Source organism: Schistocerca serialis, chromosome 3, assembly GCF_023864345.2.
Source record: "Schistocerca serialis cubense isolate TAMUIC-IGC-003099 chromosome 3, iqSchSeri2.2, whole genome shotgun sequence".
Taxonomy (NCBI): domain Eukaryota; kingdom Metazoa; phylum Arthropoda; class Insecta; order Orthoptera; family Acrididae; genus Schistocerca; species Schistocerca serialis.
In genome coordinates, this window is record NC_064640.1 from 395,581,314 (window position 1) to 395,608,082 (window position 26,769).

The 26,769-nt window shown below is 42.6% G+C and overlaps 1 long non-coding RNA gene across 1 annotated transcript; it reads left to right on the top strand.

The window, feature by feature from the left end:
• Positions 1-24,565, top strand: LOC126470367 (uncharacterized). Its single transcript, XR_007586169.1, has 3 exons — positions 1-110; positions 192-278; positions 24,521-24,565. It is a non-coding gene; the product is annotated as an uncharacterized LOC126470367 (long non-coding RNA).
• The last annotated feature ends 2,204 nt before the right edge of the window (positions 24,566-26,769 follow it).

Below are 26,769 nucleotides of genomic sequence, written 5' to 3' on the forward strand. Positions count from 1 at the left end.
GCAGAGCGTTAAAGCTGACATGGGGCCTCATCCTCTATAACAATGGTGAGCCAAATATCTAATCTGAGCTACACATTACCCAATACCAGTCTTCATCATACTCTTTCTCGGTAAGTCGCAAATGGTTTGTTTCATGCAAGATAATCACAAGCGATCTAAGCTTTCCTCATTCATTCCATTCTTTTCACCAGTATGTCGCGTAACATATTGACGAGAGCTACCTGAAGAACAATTTGGATATCGTAAAAGAAGAGGGACAGAGATCAAAGCGCCAACATGTGAGTGATTATAGGGGAGGCAAGAGAATTCCAGAATGATATGTATCTTTGATTTATTGTTCATGCTGAAGCCTCAGACTGTGTTGACCACAATAAATTCCTGTCCTCAAGGGCGAATGTGGCAAACTGGCATACGCGGCAGAGTACAGTTTGCGCTGGCCACCTACACCAGCTATGGCAAGTATTGGCAACGTATGTATCAAGCGTTGTCGGTTTGGCATCTGGCACTGCCAGACGCTCAATGGCTAAGTGGCCAAGAGGGCCGTAGTACGAACCTCCGCCCAACAGTGCTGTCGTTGGACCTCTGGAAGATTGTCCTGTCAGGATGACAGTGGAGTGATAGCGGTCTCATGAATCAAGCCAGCACTACGGCGGACGCTGACCTGATGACATTCCAGTTCAATCTTACCACCAGCCAGGCCAGCTTGCCAGTAATTATACACGCCAAAGGGAGCTCCTTGTTGTGCAGCTGCCACAAATGTCATTACGTCATGTGCTAATGTATCGTTGGTTTCAGTAACACAACGGTAACCAACTGACAGATGGACAGTGGCGCCTAGATGGGTGCCATGGCATAATGCCACACCAGCAGATTGCAGCAAGTGGCTGCCTGTGGCAACGAGCCCTCTTCCATTAGGCTCAAGTGCCAATATAAACAAGTAAAACGAATTTTGGCTAACAGATCAAAAACAGAAAGTCTCAAAGCATAAAATAAACTATAACTAAACTAAACTCCGCCCGAGCAGGTTTCGAAGTACCCTAACGGTACCGACCGACCGCCGTGTCTTCCTCAGCCTGTAGGCATCAATGGATGCGGTTATGGAGGGGCATGAGGTCAGCACACCGTTCTCCCGGCCGTTGTCAGTTTTCGTGACCGGAAGTAGCTCCTCAATTTGCCTCATAAGGGGTGAGTGCACCCCGCATGGCGACAGCGTTCGGCAGACTAGATGGTCATCCATCCAAGGATTAGCCAAGTCCGACAGTGCTTAATTTCGGTGATCTGACGGGAACCGGTGTTACCACCGCGGCAAGGCCATTGACATAAAATAAACTACCTGGCAAAACAGTGAAGCAACCAGAAGAAATGGCTGAATGTCAACATAGCTTTGTACACGTACACACCATCAATGGGTATGTGACTAATTAAAACGGAAACTCTCTGTAACAGGTAGAAAGGCCACCACAGTGCATTAGCGTAGTTTTTGTCTAGTGTGGTTACCAGGTGTGGCAGAGTATATAAGGAGTTCGAAGACTTTGATGTTGAGTGACCACTGTGAAGGACTCAGAAATGATGTGCACTCGTGTGAGACATTGTTATCAGCACCTGACAGAGTTTGATAGGGGCTTCTTTGTGGATATCCATTTGACCGAGTGGTAGAATCATGAAATACATAGATTTGTGTGGCGTTCGATTGTTACAGGGCTTGATGTTGGACTGCATGGAAATGTGAGGGCAGGCATACTTGTGAAGTTTCTGGTCAAACACGTCTAAACACCATAAGGAAGGATCACCGTATTGTGCACCAAGCACTTTTTACCCTTTCCCATCTGCGACGGCCATAGGAGAGCAAGTAATTGATTCCTTGCAATGTTTTCTGCCATCCTGCACCACTGGTCAGTAGCCAGGCTAGGGAATTACCATCCCACGCATAGGTTATCAACACTACAACACAAACATCTGTTTTTGGAGTTGTCATGACCAGGAAGCATGGACTGCTGATGAATTGCATCGCACAGTGTTCAGTGAGGAATAGTGGTTCCCAGCTAACCCAGATGACCGTCATCGACTGGTATGATGGTTACCTGGAGAGAGGACACATTCTTCCAATGTTTTGCAAAGCGGTAGCAGTGTTATTTCTGGCATCGCCGTGAGAGAACCATTGGCTATGACATCAAGTCACAGTTCGTAGTGACTGAGGGAGCTTTGGTGCCACAATGGTACATCACGAACATCCTGCGTACTCATGTGTCACGTCTCATCCGATAGTGTTATGGTGCTATTTTTCAACAGAACAATACTCGTCTACACATGGCTCTTGTCTCTCTGAACAGCCTGATTGATGTTGAAGTACTCCTCGGCCAGTAAGATCCCATATCTGTCCCCAACAGAATATGTGTTAGGCCAGCTTAGACGTTAACTCCATCCCAGAGCCTGTATTCAGGATATCAAGGACCAGTTCCAACAGTTGTGGACCAGCTTGCCACAGTAAATGATACAACGGCTTTATGGCACCCATCCGAACTGAATCTGTGCATGTATCCAGGCAAGAGGGAGTGCAACGTTATAGTGATAATTGGTCTCATATTGACAAGTCCTTTATAAAATTGACTCGATTTTGTTGTGAGTGAAGTAACATCTCATACACTCTCAATACACAAAGTTTCATTTCATTTCGTCCTCCTCTTATGGGAGCTTCAAATGTTTGTCAGACAGTGTAGTAATGGCAAACAAAATATACTAAAGAATCACTAGTTTCCCTACAAGTGCTCATAAAGAGAATAGAAGGACTTTTAAAGAAGGTATTTTCTTAATTTATATTTAAATGTAGTCAAGAACTTTGATATCTGATAGAAGAGAGTTCAAAATGTTTGGAATAAAAAAGCATTTTTGTAATAGACTTCAGTGTTTTAGATCACTATCGAAATCATGTTTTAGACCTTGTATTACGATAAAGGTATGTACTTTTACGAGAGCGGGCTGAAAAGTAATGCCTCCGAAATTTTTATGTGAAAAATCTCTAAGCTTTTTAAACAAAACAAATTTTATTGACTTTTACAGCTTTATTCTTCATGTCTGCATATTTATTTTTTAATTTAGTCACCCGAGTGACGAACATATTTCTCCCAACGAGAAATTAATTTGTTGATACCGTCACTGTAGCATGTTCGACTTCGTTAACGGTGCCACAATCTCACCTCTCCTTGCACCGCTTCGTCACTATCAAAGTGAAGTCCTTGAAGGTGTTCTTTAAATTATGGAAATAAATTAAAATCAGATAGGACCAAGTCGGGACTGCATGAAGGATAATCGATGACAATGAACCCAAGGCTTTGGATTGTTGCAGATCTCACAGCGCTCGTCTGGAATTGTCTTGGTGAGGAGAGGGCGCACCATGTGTGAGCGAACTCTTAAAATTCGTACTTCCAGGTTCAGTTTTTCAGTCTTGAAATTTTCGGGCGTCGGCGATCCTCTGTGGATGGATTCCATTGATGTTCTCTTGTTTTCTGGGTCATAATGATGAACCCAGCTTTCATCATCTGCCATAATCACCACCATACAAAACTTTCATTCTTCTACAGATTTAAATTTGAAGCATGGTTTCTGTGGCTAGAAACTCGATTACAGCACGCTGTTTCTTACTCATCGCCATCGTTACGTTACACACTGCCTCTAGCGGCAGAGGGGTACAATTTGCGTCAGCGAAGCGAGAAAATCGACCGAGTAATATAAATAACATGTAATACCTCAACCGGTATTGAGAACAGAATAAAAATTCAAAGGTATTACTATTCAGCTCGTCCTCGACTATGCAAAAAAAAGTGATGGGAGACAAAAATCATCAACGAAAATAAGTACGATTAATTACGAGTTCTTGTGGGTTGGCCTTTAGGTGCTGCAACCTGAGCAGGAGTTTCCTGTATCTGTGTCATCAATAACAAGAACACTGGCAGTGATTTTTGCTGATTGGCGACTCCATGGAGTGCTGTGTGCACAACGACCATATATGTTAAATTAGAACGAAGGTCAGCGTTGGCCGTAATATTGATGTTTTATTGACAGCAGATGCGACCTCTCATTTCTTGAAGCCATTAACAGCAGCACCGGCTGTCGCTGCTTTGAAACAAACAGAGAGCATTGATGACGAGGTCATCAACATGCCCCAATCGGCTATGTTAAAACTGTGAGGATGAGTTTTATTAGATGACACCAACACTGCATTTTCATTTGGTAAGATACAAGAAATCTTAAATATAATTCTATAATCAAATATCTATACATTTATTTTGCAATAAATACGAGGTATCTGTTTTACTATTTCAGAGAAATAATTTTTTGAAATGCATCTGTGTTATTAGCCTGGACGGTTTGAAATAGACTGGTGAGATCAGTCTTCAAAGTCTTAACATTATTTTGTTGTTTAAGTGGGAGAAGAATATGACTTTAATAAATACTGTCTTTGGAACACATATTGTCTATTTAGTCATCTATCAACAAGGACTGCGCACACAGTAGTGTTAATCACTGTGTTTTGCAGAGTGGAATAGTGTTATTTACGAGTGACGCTCAGCAAAATATGTATAGTATTTTTGTGTGAGCGCGTATCAGCAACAGATGACGATGCAGATGAGAAAGGATTTTCGAACGCTGACTATGACAAACAACTAACATTCAATATCGTACAAAGGTTCCTACGTAACAAATGGCTCTAAGCATTATGGGATTTAACATCTGAGGTCATCAGTCCCCTAAACTTAGAACTACTTAAACCTAACTAACCTAAGGACATGCCCGAGGCAGGATTCGAACCTGCGACCATGGCAGCAGCGCGGTTCCAGACTGAAGTGCCTAGAAGCGCTCGGCCACACCGGCCGGCGTTCCTACGTAACACAAGAAAGTAACATTTAAGAACTGAATAAAGAATACCCTGTGACGACGGCACAGATGTGCTGAAAAATGTTTGGATTTTCTACGAAAAAAACAGTTGTTCTCATTACAGGCGGACCTTATATCCACGTATTGCTATTTATTTCACAATGGTGAACGTCTTGAAAATCATAACTCGTCAAACAATGTACACAACATTATCTAGTCCATCCTGAACTGGTGGCAATGATTTTACGATGTATATAGTGGCTTACCGTGTGAAGTGTTAGTGCACAGCCCAGTCACATTAATGTGACCACCGCCTATGTTCGACGTAAACGTGCAATAACCTCTTACAGACGGCAGATGGCACTACTAGCAATGAGGGTATATAAAGAGAGTTGGGGGACGCAGAAAAGGAGTGCAGTCGTTGTCTTAAAGCGGAAACAGAGTGATTTATCTTACGTCCAATAAGGCATGCTCATTGACAAGGGTGGAAGCATTTCCGAAATGGTTCGTGTACCGAGTGTACCATGTATGGATAAATGGTGCTATATAAAACCGTGGTGTACCAAGGGCCATCCCCCTCCCTTCCTCTGTCCTTTCCCCGGGCTCTTCTCCCCCCCCCCCCTTCCATCCTGTTTTTTCCCCAGCTACCCTCTCTCTGCCTCACTTCTCTCCCCCGAGTCCTTTTGCATTGCCCTCCTCTGCCTTTCCCCACTCTCTCTCGCGTCTGCCCTGCCCCTCCGCCTCCCCCTTATGAGTCATCTCCCTCCATCGGTCCCCCTTCCCACTTCGTTTTTCCTCTCCTCCCCCTTTTTTTCCCCTCATCTGTCCAACCCCCCCCCCCCCCCTCAATCTGCCCTTGGCTGTGGTGTGTCATCTTCATGCCAACATTTAGTGCAGTGTTTCAAGTGAGTGTTAAGTGTTTTGCATCTTTTCCAAAGTGTTGCGAACAGAAATCATACTGTCGCTGGGTGTGATTTTTATATCTCTTGCGAACAGAAACCAGACTGTGCCATGTTTTTTTTTTTTAATTGTTTGTCTATTATTTTACCTGTCTGCTTCCTGTGTATTTTATTAGCATCGCCAACCCTTTGTTTTATGTTTTAACTTCCACAATTTCCCGCCATTTTACAATTTAAGCCACCGTTTTTATGGCCTGCTTTTATTGTTTATTATCTTCTTCTTATGTTTTAAAAATTCTGTAGGCTGAAGAGCGGCGTACTAAGCTGCTGCCAGCCCGTCCCCTTCGGGGGGAATCGAAACTCAATAAAAGAAGAAAAAAACAACAAGGGCCATAGATGACAGGGTTGAATGACGGCTGCGGAGATGTGTTCAGGCGAAAAGACATGGAACTGCCGACCCAGATGAACCAAGGGGCTACCCATAGTGCTTCCTCAACAACCGTTCAGCGAACATTGCTGCATATGGGCCTGTGCAGCAGGTGCCTGGTTCATGCACCCATGCTGACTGCTGTTCATCGGCGACGAAAGCTGAAATTTGCGTGCCTGTACCGCCTGCAGGAGGGAGCGTTATTGTCTAAGGAATGTTTTCGTGGTATTTCCTGGGTGATCTCGTATTGTGGAAGGAAAACTCACTAACACTATCCTTGGGGACCATGTCCACCCTTACATGCAGTTTGCTTTTCCTCGGCTCAATGACATCTACCAGGAGGACAATGCAACATGTCACACAGTTCGCACGGTACATGTGTGGTTCGAAGAGTTCCAGGATGAGTTTACCTTACTACCCTGGTCACCAAATTCAACGGATCTAAATACAATCGAGAATCTGTGGGACCATCTCGACTGGGCTGTTCGCGCCATGGATCCGCAAACGAGAAACCTAGCACAGCCGGCTACGGCATGACTCCACATCCCCGTCGGTACCTTCCAGAATCTCCATAACTCTCTTCCTGCGCGTGTCGTTGCGTATCCCGTTGCAAAAGGTGATTATTCAGGCAGCTAACATGTGGCTGGACAGTATAGAATCCGTAAGATGACGCTACCCACATATATGAACTTAGACTCAGTGGTTACGAATCTCAGCTCACTCGTCAACTTACCCCAGTCTCAGCTGCATAGCAACAACGACGGAAACATGTTCGTGGGCAACAGCGCAGTCAGTATGATCTGAAAGCATAAACTTTCCGTTTGGTGTCAAACTGATACACACCACTCCCATGAAACGTCTTGAGACTTATGATTTGTACTTGCTCAAGTTCAGTACAGTAGTGTATTTTAGATTCTCTCAGCTCATATTTTATAAGAACCTTCTTTTACACTGACAGAAATTGCCTTGCAATCAGATTATTGTAACAACCACACCAGAAATATAATCTTCTACAACTTTCTAATGATGATGCAGTAAATTTCAGACATAATCTAGGATGGCAACAAATCCAGTTCACCTGTTCGAGTGAGTGATCAGTGTGTCAGTGCTTTTCATTTTCAGCGTAAGTATACACAATTTGGCTTCAGTGATAAATTTGAGACGTTCATCATAGTTGCACACATGGATGGGTTTCTTCCAACCACTTTGTACCATGGTTTTTCAACTAATCATGGCAAAATGGTTATTTCTTTAGGAACACCATTTACGTTAAGGAGTTTAACGACGGTGTGTGTATTGTCTCTCGGTTTAACGAAGAGGCAGATTTTGTTTCATCTAAGGACGAAATAAGTACGTTACGTTACCGTACTTATTAAATATGTCGTATTAGGATTCAGATCTATTAAGCTACGTGGGACTGAGTTCGAAATTCGAAATGAGACTATTCAACAGTCGCTCATCACAAATGGTCAGATATATCAGATTCATCAAGAATGTTGGGAACTCAAGCACCACTTTAACACTGAAAAAGGGATTCGTGTGTTAAGAATGGTGGTGACGAAATTTATCTGATACGTGTAAATCGACTCCGCTCCGTCGTCCGATTGGCAGAGAGACTGCTGTGTCGGACGGTACCCAGAGGCAGCGTGCCGCGAGAGGAGAAAGATTTTAGGCGGTGCGGGTCGGCAGACAGTTGGCGTGTGGACGTGGAGGGGAGATGTGGATCCCGTATACAGTGCTCTAGTCGGAATCACGTGCTGTGTACACATCCGTCCAGAGCTATTTTTTCAGGAACTGTTTGTACTTTGTCTTCTTTGTACTGCGCCATGTCTAGTGACAGCGTGAAGTCGGGTATTTGGACACAATTGGCCGGAGCCTGATGTGGGAAATGACCATGAGGGAAGTTTCTTCGTAACAGTTTCATGCTTTGAGTAATACCATTGCATCTCATTGTGTGCGAACTGGTGCTTGCCGGTTAATTTGTTTGTCTCTGAATTAACTTGTACAGAGCGTGCTTTCCGAACTTTGGGATCTTGTTCTACTTCTGTGAACGAATGAACTTGATTTATTTTGTTACAGAAACATGTGGGTCAAGGTGCTGCATAAGATCAGTTTTGTACGTAAGTGTGGTGGCGTACTAGCTGGCGAATCATATTCTTGTTGAACACCTGTTCACGCCACTCATTGCTCTACGGATGGCAGAATGTTTATCTAACGGGCGTTCTTAATTTCCACCGCTCAGCATGGCTGATGGTACAGTAAGCTGTAAGATGCGTGTACTTGCTCAAATAAGAAACGATACATCCCTCATTAAGAATCCTCGGCACGTCAAGAATATGTTTATTGCAACATTTCTTTGCTAGAAAGCGGTTGTAAAGTACTAAGTCCGTCATTAACTAATCTATTATCACTGTTTAAAAAGAAAAGAAAATTGTCATTTCAGTTTGTTAATTTTATTGGGCAAGCGCCCTTGATCTGAGCTACTCTTTAAAAATCCTTCTACCACAAAACAGGTTAGAGTTACCTCTCAGATTGCCCTAACTAGTGGTAAAGGCTTACATGCACTGTTATCTGGGTTAGATGCTACTTTTTAAAAATTGCCTTTTGAATTCCTTAATTTACGCTAACTAGTGCTCCTCCTATTGATTTAAGGTTACTGTTACTTTTAAAAAGAAGTTATTTTCAGTTGTCAGTTTAAGAGTCTGTCGCTCTTAGCTTGAACAGCTATTTAAAGATTTTGCTATTTTCTGACGCTTTTTTAGTAGCAGCAAATCTGTTAGCTGTTTCATCCCTAATTAAATACGGCGGAGTAGCTCTGTGAGTTTATTGATTGAAAGTTACTGCTTTAAAAATTACCTTTTAAATTTGTTAATTCATGTGAGCAAGCCCTCTTACATGACTTTCAATTGTGAATTTTAGTGGGCTAGTGCACTTAGCTGGAGTATCCATTTGTATTTTCCTAGAGCCACGTGCCGTTGTGTTTACTGACTATTCGGCCTGATTATTTGCGGCAAACTATGCCCGCAATTTCAGTGATTAATGATTAATGTTTAAAAAGTGCCTATTGGTTGCTAAATTATGTGCGACGGTACATTTAGCCTGTTAGTGTGAGGTAGTGCTCGATGTTATGTGTAAATGCAAAAACATACTGTTTGCTGTCAAATTTGATTTATTGAGCGCAGTATACCACACCAGTGCTAACGATATCCTTAAGGGCTATTTAAAGCTCGCTAATCGAAGAAATATAATGCTTACTTGCGTCATTTACCTAGTTCCATCATCTCTGTTCTTGAAACTATTATTGTTATTAAAAAGGGTTGTTTCATAGATATAAATTCTTCGTGATACCACCACTGTATGTGTTACAAGAAATTTATTGTGTTATTTTGGGTTGTGATAATAAAGGTTTGGAAATCTAATAGTTCAGTGTCTTCTACTCGAGGATCCTTGTATCCAAGTAAACTCACTCAAAAGGTAAAAGTAATCTAATCCTATCCCGCTACCCTTTTAGGATCCCCTCGTATCTGACTATAGTAGGTTTCTCGGCCCTCGTGATTTATGACGGGTGGCATAGCACTTGCGCGCCATGTGGAGACACCTATCATTTACAAGCTCAATTCTGTAGGCTGCGTAACGATTCACAACCTTCAAACGTAATGACTTGTACGAGTTAAGTCTCATCTAATGCATGCCGACAATTTCACCAGCTGAACGCAAGTACCAATTACCCCAACAGATTCTTTGCCCTATCCTAATCAAATTGTCTAAGATTCTGAGATACAGGTTCCTATTCTAAATAAATTTAATAAAAGCCCTATCGTCATCCAAGCCACTGCAAGTAGCTGCTACTCGACTTACGGAATGGGATGACACACCCCATCAAGATAAGTATGCAGTCAAACCTATATTAATACAATCAAATCTTTATAATTCTTGCCTCACAAGTCTGACAAAATTAATACTCTTCGCAAGGTAGAATGAAACGCCCGTTAAAGTTGCACCGAGAATCAGAAGTCAAATACAGATAGCGTAACCTGCCGTGCATTAGAGGAGCCACTAGAGGAAAGAGCAAAGCAGATATTAACTTAGCCTCTGCAAGGTCTTTATAGCGTCATTCAAATTACTGTATTGCTTTTTGAGCTGACAGTTTGCTCGCCGAAGATTTTCTTCCCATACTGCATGTTTTGCCTCACTCTGTGTTCAGCCTTCGCGTGACAGGAATAAGAGGGTCATTAGATAGGATTGAATTAAACATTTTTAGCATCACTAGAAAACAAACAGAGGCATGAAACAAAAAAATAGGATCATCAAATCTCAAAACTTTTTGATGCACAGAAATTATCATTACTAAATCGAGCAGTAATTCTCAACATACGCTAGACAGATCCCTAAGGATTCTCAGTGCAAACTTCTGGCCTCTACTACCAGTATATTCCTCTCCTAGAAACATTATAGGATGTGTGAGTTTCTGGAGGAAGTCATGCCTATCGCTCGAGTAGTTGTGGTACTATATGGATTCGTGGTCTCGGGTTTAATGTAGCGCAATGTGAAAGCGAAGGCGAGCGTTCGAGCCCATTTATCATGAGGTCCTTTTAAACCGCATTTCGTCTGTATGTTAGAAGCACCCTTCTGCTGGAATTACAAGCTTTCTTACACTCCAGAAAAACCAAAACCTTCCATAATCGTGAAAAGGCTCGTGGCTGTCTGTCCAGCTCATAATACTTTCTCCTACAGAAATGAAATGACCGTAAGGCACTATTGGCTGAGAGACCCCGTTCGAGTTATTTCGTTGCCTGGTGCAAGTCTTTATATGATACCGCTTCGGCGACTTGGGCGTTTTTGAGGTGAGGATGAGATCAAATGATTAGGACAATACAAACACCCACTCCCCTAGCAAAAAGTTTGCTCTCGCTGCAGCGGAAACCGTCATCGGATGCCGGTCACTGGATGCCACATGACTGTGACCCGTCATACGCCACCTGTGATCTATATAGTACGTGTTGTTGCATTCGCTTGGCTAGCATAAAATTGTTTTTTATTGTAGTGTGAGATTCTGCATGAAATATTTTTACTTAACTGTGTAAACACCGCGAAGTAACAGCTGTGTGACAATTTCTCATGCAGAATATGACGTGAGGAACATTGAGAAATTTAATAACAACCATCACGATTAAAATTTATCTTAAAATATCAGGTAGGCGCATAATTTCACGTCGTTTTTGTTTGGAGTTTTGGTAGACATGTTGCTACGAGTGTATTTTATCAGTCGCAATTTTTTATTAGAAGATCTAATATTTTTATTGCAGTTGCGTATGGAATTTTGTATTTTTTAATGTTATCACCTGATAGAAATTGGAGTTTCAAGTGGAAAAAAGGCAAACATTTACGACCAATCGTTCGCATTCAATTGGATGGAGGGGTGATGGCAGTGGAGGAAATTTGTGTAGTATGTGAGACGCCAAAAATGGTTGGGTTGGGTTGTTTTGGGGAAGGAGACCAGACAGCGAGGTCATCAGTCTCATCGGATTAGGGAAGGACGGGGAAGGAAGTCGGCCGTGCCCTTTGAAAGGAACCATCCCGGCATTTGCCCGGAGCGATTTAGGGATATCACGGAAAACCTAAATCAGGATGGCCGGACGCGGGATTGAACCGTCGTCCTCCCGAATGCGAGTCCAGTGTCTAACCACTGCGCCACCTCGCTCGGTGCCAAAAATGGTCTTCACGTTTCGAAGAGGAAGTGTTGTGGTGTTAATGTGACCACCGCCCATGTTCGACGTCCGCGTGCAGTAACCAATCACTGACGACTCGTGTCAGCACTAGTAGTGGAGGCTATATAAAGCGTGTTGGGTGGGGGGTGGGGGGCGGGGGCGGTTGGGGGGGGGGGGGGAATGGACGCGAAAAACAGTGCAGTCGTTATCGTAATGTGAAAACGGAATGATTTATCTGACGTCCAAATCGGAACAATCATTGGCTTTCAGGCCAGGGATGGTAGCATTTTCCGGAACGGCTAAGTTTATTAAGGGTTCGCGTGCCGCCGTTGCTAAAATATACCGTGCATGGCAAAATGGCGTTATCCGAAACCGGTGCCGAGGCTACCGTGGTGCCTCACAGGCAGAGGTTGGCTCAAATGGCTCTGAGCACTATGGGACTTAACATCTGAGGTCTTCAGTCCCCTAAAACTTAGAACTACTTAAACCTAACTAACCTAAGGACACACACACACACACACACACACACACACACACACACACACACACACACACACACACACACATCCATGCCCGAGGCAGGATTCGAACCTGCTACCATAGCGGTCACGCGGTCCCAGGCTGAAGCGCCTAGAACCACTCGGCCACAGCGGCCGGCGAGACAGGGGTGAACGACAGTTGCAGAGATGTGTAAAGGCGAACATACGTGCAACTGTGGAGCACCTGACCACCCAAATGAACCAAGGGACTACCTGCAGTATCTCGTCAACGACCGTTCGGTAAACAATGCTGAGTATGGGCCTCCACAGCAAGCGCCTGATTCATGCACCCATGCTGACTGTTATCTATCGGCCAATACCGTAGCTGAACGTCCACTGAGTGGTGAAAGATGGCCTTTTGAGATGAATTAAGCCGTTGGCATGTACGGTGCGAAATGCCTTAAAGCTGGCCAGAGTGGCCCTAACGGTTCTAGACGCTACAGTCTGGAACCGCACGACCGCTACCGTCGCAGGTTCGAATCCTGCCTCGGGCATGGATGTGTGTGATATCCTTAGGTTAGTTAGGTTTAATTAGTTCTAAGCTCTAGGGGACTGATGACCTCAGATATTAAGTCCCATAGTGCTCAGAGCCATTTGAACCTTTTTTGAAATGCCTTAAAGCACACACCCTGTAACAACCGTCGGAAGGGTCCGGGTTGCAGGAGGAAGCCTTATGATCTGGGGAATGTTTTAGAGGCATTTCCTGGATGATCTCGTCATCCTGAAAGGCACAATTGATCAACACAAATATTCGTCTATCCTTCAGGACCGTTGAAAGGTGGCTACACTGAGCCACAGCGCCAGAGATTGCGCCAAAGAGTATTATTAAGCCGCCTCCACAGTGCTTGTCGAGAGCTCGTAGTAGTCAGTGCCTGTCGAGGACTCGTGGTAGTCAGTGCTTGTTAAGAACTCGTAGCAGTCAGTGCTTGTTGAGATGTGCTAGCGAAGAGTGCTGGTCGAGAACTCGTAGCAGAGAGTGCTTGCTGAGATGTGATATTGGAGAGTTCTGGTTGAGATGTGGTAGTAGCGAGTCGGTGTGGAGAGATTGTAATGTTTACAGTACTTTTCATCAATATAAACGAAGGTAAAAAAAAAAAAAATTTTTTTTTTCTTTTCTGTTTCATTATTTTAGTGTCCTGAATAATGCGTCATTACAGGTTCAGTCAACAAAGCATCTGGCGTGTGTTCTTGTATTAGAGTGTAATTCTGGTTTTCTTGCGCAATTATAGTATTTCTAATTTTTTTTATCACGTCAGTATAAATGATATTTAAAATTTCTTGTCTTGTTGAAGAAGAACCGTGCCAGATGTGTACGTTGAGTCACACTCCCACACACAGAACAAATACACTTGTGCTTTGGTTTCGTAGGTTTTATAGTTGCTGGGGACTTAATTAATTAATTGTGTTAACGAAAATTTTCATTTCATTCTTTGTTGTTGTTCCAGGCAGTCAGATTGCGTAATAATACTAGTCAGGGCCAACCGTTTACGAGACACAGCGTAATCAGACATACAGTTACCAAAAATTAAAAAATTATTTTCAAACATATTTAATTAAGCCCCCATGCACGTGGCGACCGCTGCTTCGGATCGTCCCTTGGAATCTTCTGACTGTAAAAATAGTAGACAGTAGTATTGTTGTAGTAATTTGTAGTTTAGTAATTGTAGTTTTATTGCCTTGTATACGCGTTTGACGATTTAGTGCAATTATTTCAATTGTTCGTTAATCGTGTTTGAGGGAAACATTTCGAGTGAATGGTATTGTTGGAGATGAAGAGTCATTGTGGTTCAAATGGCTCTGAGCACCATGGGACTCAACTGCTGAGGTCATTAGTCCCCTAGAACTTAGAACTAGTTAAACCTAACTAACCTAAGGACATCACAAACATCCATGCCCGAGGCAGGATTCGAACCTGCGACCGTAGCGGTCTTGCGGTTCCAGACTGCAGCGCCTTTAACCGCACGGCCACTTCGGCCGGCGGTCATTGTGTGTAATTTTCGTACAGTGACGAGTTTTGTAAGTTTTGTAAATGATTACGCGATCGATGAAAAAGGCAAAAATGATGAATAGTGAGAATGACGAAATTGTTAACATGGCGAACTCGCCAACAGAGGAAAACAGTATGATGGATAATGAAGTGGGAAACAATGTAATAAGTCGGGAAAATAGTCCGGAACCATTTCAAAATTTTTCTCAATCAGAAAATTCACAGAATACGAGATTAATGACAGAAGATTCTGGAATAGTATCGAACAAAGATAGCTTTACAGCTATGACGAAAGAAGTCGATTTTGCGGGAAATGTTAGGGGTGAAAAGAGTTTCGAACCTGTTACTATGGAGCAGTTGATGAGTGCAATATTATATTTGGGAACACGGTTAGACTCACAAATGGGAACAATTGAAACAGAATTAGGAACAATTATAACCGAGATGAAAGCAGTGAGATCACAGTTACGATCTGAATTAGAAACTGATATGGGAACAATGGAAACACAGTTAGGCTCACGAACGGGGACATGTTTCAAAAACATGAAAGATGAATTAAAGAAAGAAATCAGAGAAGAAGTTCAGCCGATTTTGAATGCTGACAATAATAGTTTAATTTCAACAGAAATTAGACAAGAGGAACAGGACAGAGAACAGGAAGAAAAAGATCACGTGATAGTACAAAAATTTTCAGAGTTAAATTTACAACGTGCACACGATAAGGAAGAAATATTTGAAAGAATCGAGGAATCCGTACCAAATGACTTAACGCAACAGTATGAACAGTTCACTGTTAAATGTGACAATACCGAAACCCGAGTCCCGACACTTACGGAAGACGTAAATAAACAGAAAGAACAATTAAGTGACTCATCGGAAAGTGTTGAGGAGATCTCAGATAAATTAACAAGTCTTAGTTTAGCAGAAGGGTGTGAAGACAATAATTTGTTTCATTTACGGGATGCAACAAGAGAGCGCCAGGCGCGTGAACTTGACAATAATCGACATTCGGACTGGAACAGTCGCGGTAGGTCTTTGTCGCCACGAGGAGAAAACTTTGACTATAAACACTTCTTAACTGTTCGGAAGTTTAAGATATTTCGCAATTCTAAGAACGACATACATCCATGTTCATGGTCAGGTCAATTTGCGTACGCACTTCCGCCAAATTTGCCACTAAGTCACAAACTGGAAATTATGTGCGGCTATTAATGTCCTCAGGGGATTCACTACTCTAAGTGAATATGTGCCGTAGCGAGCATAGGGCCCCGAGCTGTAGTGGTGCTATTTCCCTTTTAGTTTTCTGCACCGCTGCCTACTCTTTTACTATTCTTTGCATCTGTCAAAACAACTCTTCGACTATCAATCTATCTAGAGAGTAAGTAAACAATAACCTGATATGACTAATTTACCCAAAAGTGACTTCGGAAATTACCGTTTGGACTTACTGTATCTTCTGCAGCATTCATTCCTAGTTTAAACGAAATTTTACCTGTTTATATTCGTGACAATATTACTTCATATGTTGACGACATTCTTATTGCTAAACGTTCTTGGAGGGAGCACAACAAAATTTTGGGTTCATTATTACGTATTTTTGCACGAGTTGGCATTACAGTGAACTTGGAAAAATCTGAATTTGGACGTTCACAGGTGAAATTTCTCGGTCACATTATTTCTACAGAAGGTATTCTTCCTGATCCAGAGAAATTAGACGCTATTCGTAATTATGCTGTTCCTACCACAAAACGTGATGTTCGTAGTTTCCTTGGTGTCTGTAATTTTCTTAGACGCTTTGTTAGATTGGACAATTTGGCCACACCTCGTTTATGTGAACTATCTGGAAAGAAATCTAATTGGTGTTGGGATGAGGAAGCTCAATCAGAATTTGAACAACTTCGTGATGCTTTAGTTGCTGCTCCACTTCTTTCACATCCGGATTTATCTAAAGATTTTTATTTGGCGACGGAATAATCATACAAAGGCCTAGGTGCACATTTACTTCAAGAGATAGAAGAAAACGGCGTTGTAGTACAAAAAACTATTGCATTTGGAAGTCGTGTTCTCTCTAAATCAGAAAAGAATTATTCGATTACGGAACTTGAAGCTTTGGCTGTTGTTTGGGCTTTCACAAAATTTCGCACATTTTTGTTTGGCAGACATACTAAGGTTTACACCGATCATCGAGCTCTGGAATTTCTTATGTCCACAAAATTAACTCATGGCAGATTGTCACGATGGGCGTTGTACCTACAGGAATTTGACTTTAGTATTGTTTACATACAGGGTTCTTCAAATATTGTTGCTGATGCTTTATCACGTGCACCTATGGGTTTGAAACAAAGTGCTGAAGAGGACTGCAAAGAAAACAATTATTGTTTGATGTATATTCAAGGTGTTGCGTTTGAGAACTTTATTTCGTCTTCGCTCCAGGACATCGCTAAGGAGCAAAATAAGGATCCAATCTGGAAGGACATTAAGGAGAAGTGGAGGAGAAAGGAAAGCGTAGCGATTAGACAGCATTATTTAGTTCGCAATGACATTCTTTTTAAACGAAAATCGGTCGACAACTCTGTTTGGTTAGTTTGTATTCCTGATGAGTGGGTTAATAAGCTGATTTGGTATACGCATTTCAGTTATGCGCACTTTGGTCCCAGAAAATGCTTTCATAAATTACGGGAAAATTGCTACTTCAATAATATGGAAAAACGTATTCGATCTGTTCTGGCCAAATGCAAATTATGTCAAAAGGCTAAGCCGCCAACAATTTCTCACAGAGCACCGTTGTTTCCTATCATTCCAGCGAAATTAAAGGAGATGGCTGCAGTTGATTTGTTCGGTCCAGTGGTTCGTTCTACTAATGGTTTTGCGTACATTTTCGTAGCAGTGGAGTTGACATCAAAATATGTGTGTTTTACACCGTTACGCAAAGCAACAGCTCGTTCAGTATCTAACGCTTTCATCAAACATTTTCTTAAAGAAGTTGGTCATGTTGATAAGGTTATATCAGATAATGGATCACAGTTTCGTTCTAAAATTTGGCTTCGTACTCTACGGCGCCGTAAGATTAAACCAATCTTCATTTCACTTTTTCACCCTCAACCTAACGCTTCAGAGAGATGGATGAAGGAAATCAATAAATTGTGTCGTCTTTATTGTCATCAGAATCACAGAACGTGGGATCAGTATCTTCATATTTTTCAAAACATTCTGAATGAACTCCCTAATGATTCAACTTCTTTACCGCCTATATTGATATTAAAAAACAAAGCACCGACAAATCGCATATCTGAAATCGTTCCTTTTCCACTTACACGGAAACTGCGGCATTCTGAAGTTGTGAACATGGCTCTGCAAAATATTGCATCTGCGGCTGCTAGAAGAGAGAAATCAGCTAAGCGTCCTGGTCGTTTAAAAATCTTGTCAGTTGGCCAAAAGGTGTTAATTAAGTCTCATCGTTTGTCGCACAAAGGAAAAGGCTTGTGTCGCAAATTTTTTCTGCTTTATAACGGTCCATATAGAATTCGCAAAATTATTCATGATAACACTGTTGAAGTAGAAACTCTTAAATCACGACGCTCTAAGAGAATACATCATATATCAAACGTTAAAATTTTTGTGGAATGTCATACTTTCGAGAAACCAACAGTTTATGTAAACACGCAGAGAATGCAAGGATACCGCGCTGTGTTTTGGCGGCGGCATATACTCAAAGCGACAGTCAAGTCTGCGCGCCGCACAGGGCAGTCGTTGACCGCAAACAATTGCTTCCTACGTCACGCGCCTACAGCTGATCGAGCGCTCAGTGCGAATGCACTGACAGCCGTAAACAAATACACAGTCTAATTTCTCCGATTAAATTCAGTATAAAGCTATAGTGACTTGATGAATTCTGTTATTAACATTCAGTATTTTTCAGGATACGGTTCTATAAAATATTTAAGAACTTCAGGTAAATTCTGTGCGTGTCCGACGTTAAGACGACTTGCTATCGAGAAAATTTCAGGAAAAATGTCATTTCGAAGAAGAAAGTAATAAACTAAAAAGGTAATTATTAATTGAGTTTATTTTTCAGGTAACATATTTCCACTTAGGTACGTACTTTAGACGTAATTTGCTGCTCGCAATCACGTGATTCATACTTTGTGCTAATTTCATGTTCTATGAATTTACTTGTGAAGCGACGTGCTTGCGTACGTTAACTGATTTTGTCAATGTTTTACTAATGAACAGGGTTGTTATTTGTGTATATTATGCATCGCTTGGCTGCTATGCTTTTTCACTGATGTCATATTTTTTTTATTATGTGCCTGCTGTGCTTATTTATTTAAATTATAATTGTAACCTGATTAATTGTGCTGACTGTGATTATGTATGTAAGTTATACTTTGTGATTTATCTGCTTGCGCCTTCATGTTTACTTATTAAGATGACATATGAACATTTATTTGCTTATGCTGATATGATGCTAAGGACCTGTTTATTACGTAAGATATATGTTTACTGCTATGCGTATGGATTGCATATTTATACATTTCTGTTTGTCGTCACAACTACTCTTTAATTTGGTATATAGCAATGCTGATGTACAGTGTACGAACATAGAGTTTAGGTTACACTATGGTATAGGTTATAGATTGTTCGCTTGGCAGAGCCTCGTTGTAAGAATTGTGCTGCATCCACTTGTTGACATTCTGTTCACTACTGGTATATTTAGTCGCTATTGCATGTTTTGCTTACGCTCAGTGCCTTATATTTTTAAGATAAGAAAATGAACTGCTATAATTCGACGAACGACATTAGTACAAGAAACTTCATAGAAGTCACATGAGCTGAGGTTTTATGGAATCTGTATAAATTTATGCTAATAGGAAGGAAGATAACGACATGACATACCATTACTAGGTTTAGACCATTAACAATTATTACACTGCATTCTTCGTGAGCAATTGAAATAGGAAGTGACACTTGACACAAGAAATACTCCACATGTTTGCTTCTGTTTGCCATAATTCTTGAAGTGGTGTACACACTGTGAGATATTATGATCATTCACACTCCGTAATCGTACTTAATTACTGAGAGTTATTCGAACTAAGTCTGTTAGAGGTCATGTATGCATTTCTTTTGTTTATAATTTATAATGAGTAGAAGATTTGGGTCAGATGGATTACACAGAGGTTGTGTGTTGACAGTGTGTCTTCGGATTGTATAGGATGATGAGGTTTGCATTAGGATTTTATCTGTACTTGTTCGAGGAGACTGACTAGAGGAAAGAGTTGTTATGGAAGTGAAATGATATTGGTAATAAGGTTTATATGTATCGACGTATTGAAGAGGTATTATTGAGGTTATGTGAAGTTGATGATTATTGGAGTTTTGGTGGACAAGAGGTAAGGTAAATGCTATTAATGATAAGGTTTATATGTATCGACGTAAGAGGTATTATTGAAGTATTGAGATTATGTGATGCTGATGATTATTGGAGTTTTGGTGGATAAGAGGTAAAGTAAGTGAGGTGCATATTTTTTTTGTTGGTCTATATGGAACAAGGAGGATGAAGATAGCAGACTAGAACACTAAAATGGCAGGAAGATTGTCTACACACACTTTGTTAAATCAATAAGCAGTACATACTTTTTTTGAAGAGAGGAAGTATTTGCATATCTTGGCACACTGACAGTTGTTCAGCAACAGTACATTTGATCTGGCTTGGCAAACATTGGTCTTGACATGATGACTATGACTTTGACTTAACTATTATTGACTGTTATACATTGCTGCCACTACTACTTGATACACATGATGAACATCAAATTTTGACAGAATTGCATTTACACAGTTAACACTATTCAATTACACAGTAGTACTTAATGTGGATGAAAGATGAGTGAGTGTGTTTTGTGTGTTTTCCTTTCCTAATCCTACCCACCTATCTCCTAAATATTATTTTATTTGTTTGTAGTGGCTTGCGCTGACACCCATAAATATTATAGGTTTACTGATATTTGAGTATTTGTAATAGTTAATATGACAATTATCTGACATCATTTGTGTGTTTGTTATGATTTGTATGTTTAGTGTAAAAGCATTTGTATGTGGATTCAAACTATTGTTCATGCCTGAAATGTCTGATTAGTGATAGTGAATATTATGAACTGTTACCTGCACTTTTTCAACATAACGGGTGCCACTTAGAAATGATTAATTTCTGCTGATGAACTGTGTGATTAGGATAGTGAATATTATGGACTGTTACTTGTACTTTTTCTACATGATTGGTGCCACTAGGACATGTTTAATTTGTGCTTATAAACTCTGTTGAGCAGTGTGATTAGTGATAGTGAATATTATGGACTGTTACTTGTACTTTTTCTACATGATTGGTGCCACTAGGACATGTTTAATTTGTGCTTATAAACTCTGATGAACAGTGTGATCAGTGATAGTGAATATTATGGACTGCTCTCTGGACCTGCTCATCATTGCTAGGTGCAACTGATGGACTGCTTCTACTGAAATGAAGTCACTTGTTGGTGTCTGCACTTGTTCATCATTGCTGGGTGCCACTGATGGACTGCTTCTACTGAAATGATGTCACTTGTTGCTGTCTGCACCTGCTCAACATTGCTGGGTGCCACTAATGGAACTGCTTCTACTGAAATGAAGTCACTTGTTGGTGTCTGCACCTGTCAACATTACTGGGTGCCACTAATGGAACTGCTCATACTGAAATAATGCCACTTGTTGGTGTGTGTACCTGCTCAACATTACTGGGTGCCACTGATGAACTGCTTCTACTGAAATAATGTCACTTGTTGCTGTGTGTACCTGCTCAACTTTACTGGGTGCCACTGATGAACTGCTTCTACTGAAATAATGTCACTTGTTGCTGTGTGTACCTCTTCAACATTGCTGGGTGCCACAGATGTAACTGCTTCTACTGAAATAATGTCACTTGTTGCTGTCTGCACCTGCTCAACATTGCTGGGTGCCACTAATGGACTGATCCTACTGGAATAACGTCACTTGTTGGTGTCTGCACTTATTCAACACTACTGGGTGCCACTGTTAGAACTGTTTCTACTGAAATGATGTTACTTCTTGCTGTCTGCACCTACTCAACATTGCTGGGTGCCACTGATGGATTGCTTCTACTGAAAAGATGTCACCTGTTGGTGTTTTTTTTATATAAACTGATTTTTTGTGTATTGTGTGAACTATTATGTAAAGTCACATGTATGAAAGAATTTGTATTGCTTACTGTATTTTATGTAGTAGGTTATTGAAAGGTCAGCGCAAAGCCAAAATTTTAAGTAATTATGTGATATTTAGGTATTAATATTATCTTTTATTTTTGTCTGTATTTTTGTGGACGAATTTGGTGGTATTTTCACCACCAATGCTGGCAAAAATACCATCAAATTCTGGCCAGTGGAGGAGGGGCATATGAAAGGTGGCTACACTGAGCCACAGCGCCAGAGATTGCGCCAAAGAGTATTATTAAGCCGCCTCCACAGTGCTTGTCGAGAGCTCGTAGTAGTCAGTGCCTGTCGAGGACTCGTGGTAGTCAGTGCTTGTTAAGATGTGCTAGTGAAGAGTGCTGGTCGAGAACTCGTAGCAGAGAGTGCTTGCTGAGGTGTGATATTGGAGAGTTCTGGCTGAGATGTGGTAGTAGCGAGTCGGTGTGGAGAGATTGCAATGTTTAGAGTGCTTTTCATCAATATAACCGAAGGTAAAAAAAAAAAACATTTTTTTTCTTTTCTCTCTCATTATTTCAGTGTCCTAAATAATGCGTCATTACAGGTTCAGTCAACAAAGCATCTGGCGTGTGTTCTTGTATTAGAGTGTAATTCTGGTTTTCTTCCGCAATTATAGTATTTCTAATTTTTTTTATCACGTCAGTATAAACGATATTTAAAATTTCTTGTCTTGTTGAAGAAGAACCGTGCCAGATGTGTACGTTGAGTCACACTCCCACACACAGAACAAATACACTTGTGCTTTGGTTTCGTAGGTTTTATAGTTGCTGGGGACTTAATTAATTAATTGTGTTAACGAAAATTTTCATTTCATTCTTTGTTGTTGTTTCAGGCAGTCAGATTGCGTAATAACACTAGTCAGGGCCAACCGTTTACGAGACACAGCGTAATCGGACATACAGTTACCAAAAATTAAAAAATTATTTTCAAACATATTTAATTAAGCCCCCATGCACCGTGTATACCCCTACGTGTAGTTTGTTTTTCCTCTGCATGTTGTCATCTGCCTCAGGACAATTCAACGTGTCACGCCTCGCTCTGTGTGTGAGTGTTCCCCAGAGCATCAGGATGAGTTTACTGTACTCCCCTGGCCACGCTCCCCCGATTTAAACCTAACTGCGAATCTGTGGGAACATCTCGCTCACGCTGTACTCACCATGGACTCTCAACCGACAAACCTAGCGCAGCACTGGAGTCGTATGGCTCCACATCACTGTCGGTACCTTTCAGAACCTCATTGTTTAGCAAGGTGTTAAAATCCATCCCGTGAACCAACACCACCTCCTCTCTATTAACCAGTGTGGCTTCCATCCCAACTTCTCCTCTGATGACCAAATCCTGTACTCAATCATCTTCTACCAAACCACCTCAACAACGAGAAATCCAATATTTGTTTATCCCTCGACATGGGGAATGCCTGTGATCCTGCGTGGCATTCTGGTTCCTTTTCAGACTCCAAACCTACGTACTTTCAGTTAACTATGTCTACCTCATTTCATCCTTCCTATCTAATTGCCCATCCCATGTTACTAGTATTAACATCGATTTTCATGCCTTACATCCCACTGCACATGTGCCCCAATGTATCACCCTCTCTCCTCACCTTCATCTCCTCTACATTGCCCATTGGCTCAAACGACCACCACTAGTCCACCTTCTTCAGTATGATGATGGCACCACTTTCCTCGCTTTCAACTGTACGTCCAGAAATCCCAAAGATCCCTCCAAATCCATCTTAATCAGTTTTCTTCTTCAAGATCCCCTCTTACAAAACAATGACAATAATTATAGGAGGAACCACCTGCAGCTTTCGACTCAGGGACTACTACCACACCATTTTAAATCGCCCTAACCAGCCAACTAACACACTAGAATACAATGGACTAACTCTCAACCAGCAAATAACTTGGAAACCTCACCTACTAACCATTCAGCAGAAAGCTCACAATAGACTAAAACTATTAACTGGTCGGACTCTCCCTCCACTGTTCTCTACACCAACCAAACATTAATTCGATCCATCCTCTCTTACGCAAATGTTGTATGGGCTTCCGCTCCTCTTAAGTTCTATAAGACCCCCCAAGTCTTTGAATGTCATGCATTCCATCTTCCTTTCTTGCATGTGTTTACCTTCCCTCGCATGGATCTTCTACCATCTCATCAACTGCCCTCATCTCATCACTCACATTGAACACTTTTGTACAACCAACACCATCTGTAATCTCGACTCCAGTAATTTTATTGCCCGCCCTCTAGTTTTCAATCTTAGTTTGTTGCCATGCCTATACACACATTCCACCAACTCTACGCCTGTACACCCTCAACTATCTCCATATTCTCTCCCAACGAAATTTCAACTGTATCCTTTTCCCAGACCATGAACTCTGTCCCCATATGTACCCTTCATACCAACTATAATTCCACTACCTTATCAAGGCTAAGACTTCATTTCCTTTCCCTCCCCATCTTTCCCAATCCCTGTTTTCACCTTCATGTTATTGGCTTACTGACACCCCTAACTACTTCTTCCTCCCTGTCCCCCAACATTCACTCCTTCGCCATCGATAAACCGATCAGCACCCCATCTTTATAATCACTCCCTCTTACCCTACTAAATTCCTAACTTTTCCCCCTCCAGCAGCAGATGATTTTTTCCAGGGAAGATTCTTCAGCTTATAGTGACACTTAAGTACCTCATTTTTACAATCAGTGTTCTACACCTTCTTTTAAATGTTTTAAACGTATTATTGTTGTTTTCGTTTTCCTGTTCATATTCCTGTATTTAATTAAAAACAAACAATATTGGCGTGTTGCGGCTGGCATCAGGAACCGACGCCACTCTGCAACACACGTCTGCCAAGCGGGCTGCAGCAAGCACATCCCCTACAGCTCAACGATTGTACTGTCCAGCGAGCCAAGAAATTTGCAGCTCGACCTGCAGAGGGCCTTCGCCAACACCAGACATGAGAACAGGTGATGCGCACAATTGCAACAGGGGTTGCTCCTGCTGTGGACCTTTTGCTGGATCCGCTGTGTTACGTGCAAGTAAACCTCCACCATGTCAGTATTTAGGACACCGGAGGCCCTGATTCAGGCAGTTCTGTCGCAGCCAGTTAACTGATGTCTTCTGGTACGGACCCCGCACTGCATCCGACCGCACGCTGCCTTCTCCTCCAGTGGACAGCTCTAAGTTCGGCGACGTGCTCGCGGGAACTACACTCCTGGAAATTGAAATAAGAACACCGTGAATTCATTGTCCCAGGAAGGGGAAACTTTATTGACACATTCCTGGGGTCAGATACATCACATGATCACACTAACAGAACCACAGGCACATAGACACAGGCAACAGAGCACGCACAATGTCGGCACTAGTACAGTGTATATCCACCTTTCGCAGCAATGCAGGCTGCTATTCTCCCATGGAGACGATCGTAGAGATGCTGGATGTAGTCCTGTGGAACGGCTGGCCATGCCATTTCCACCTGGCGCCTCAGTTGGACCAGCGTTCGTGCTGGACGTGCAGACCGCGTGAGACGACGCTTCATCCAATCCCAAACATGCTCAATGGGGGACAGATCCGGAGATCTTGCTGGCCAGGGTAGTTGACTTACACCTTCTAGAGCACGTTGGGTGGCACGGGATACATGCGGACGTCCATTGTCCTGTTGGAACAGCAAGTTCCCTTGCCGGTCTAGGAATGGTAGAACGATGGGTTCGATGACGGTTTGGATGTACCGTGCACTATTCAGTGTCCCCTCGACGATCACCAGTGGTGTACGGCCAGTGTAGGAGATCGCTCCCCACACCATGATGCCGGGTGTTGGCCCTGTGTGCCTCGGTCGTATGCAGTCCTGATTGTGGCGCTCACCTGCACGGCGCCAAACACGCATACGACCATCATTGGCACCAAGGCAGAAGCGACTCTCATCGCTGAAGACGACACGTCTCCATTCGTCCCTCCATTCACGCCTGTCGCGACACCACTGGAGGCGGGCTGCACGACGTTGGGTTGGTTGGTTGTTTTGGGGAAGGAGACCAGACAGCGAGGTCATCGGTCTCATCGGATTAGGGAAGGACGGGGAAGGAAGTCGGCCGTGCCCTTTGATTGGAACCATCCCGGCATTTGCCTGGAGCGTTTTAGGGAAATCACGGAAAACCTAAATCAGGATGGCCGGACGCGGGATTGAACCGTCGTCCTCCCGAATGCGAGTCCAGTGTCTAACCACTGACGACGTTGGGGCGTGAGCGGAAGACGGCCTAACGGTGAGCGGGACCGTAGCCCAGCTTCATGGAGATGGTTGCGAATGGTCCTCGCCGATACCCCAGGAGCAACAGTGTCCCTAATTTGCTGGGAAGTGGCGGTGCGGTCCCCTACGGCACTGCGTAGGATCCTACGGTCTTGGCGTGCATCCGTGCGTCGCTGCGGTCCGGTCCCAGGTCGACGGGCACGTGCACCTTCCGCCGACCACTGGCGACAACATCGATGTACTGTGGAGACCTCACGCCCCACGTGTTGAGCAATTCGGCGGTACGTCCACCCAGCCTCCCGCATGCCTACTATACGCCCTCGCTCGAAGTCCGTCAACTGCACATACGGTTCACGTCCACGCTGTCGCGGCATGCTACCAGTGTTAAAGATTGCGATGGAGCTCCGTATGCCACGGCAAACTGGCTGACACTGACGGCGGCGGTGCACAAATGTTGTGCAGCTAGCGCCATTCGACGGCCAACACCGCGGTTCCTGGTGTGTCCGCTGTGCCGTGCGTGTGATCATTGCTTGTACAGCCCTCTCGCAGTGTCCGGAGCAAGTATGGTGGGTCTGACACACCGGTGTCAATGTGTTCTTTTTTCCATTTCCAGGAGTGTATTTGTATCGTTAGTTATCGTCAACCTCTTCCGGCGAGATTGAAGGGACTATGAAATTATATCGGTGTTGACGGAAACTTAAGTTTCATTCCGTTCAGACTTACGCCTCCCAGTGGGAGCGCGGACTAAGAGTTCAAGTATTCAGCCAAGAGTGGGGACTGTATCGTATCATAGAGAATATTTTTGGGTATTCCAGTAATAAAAGG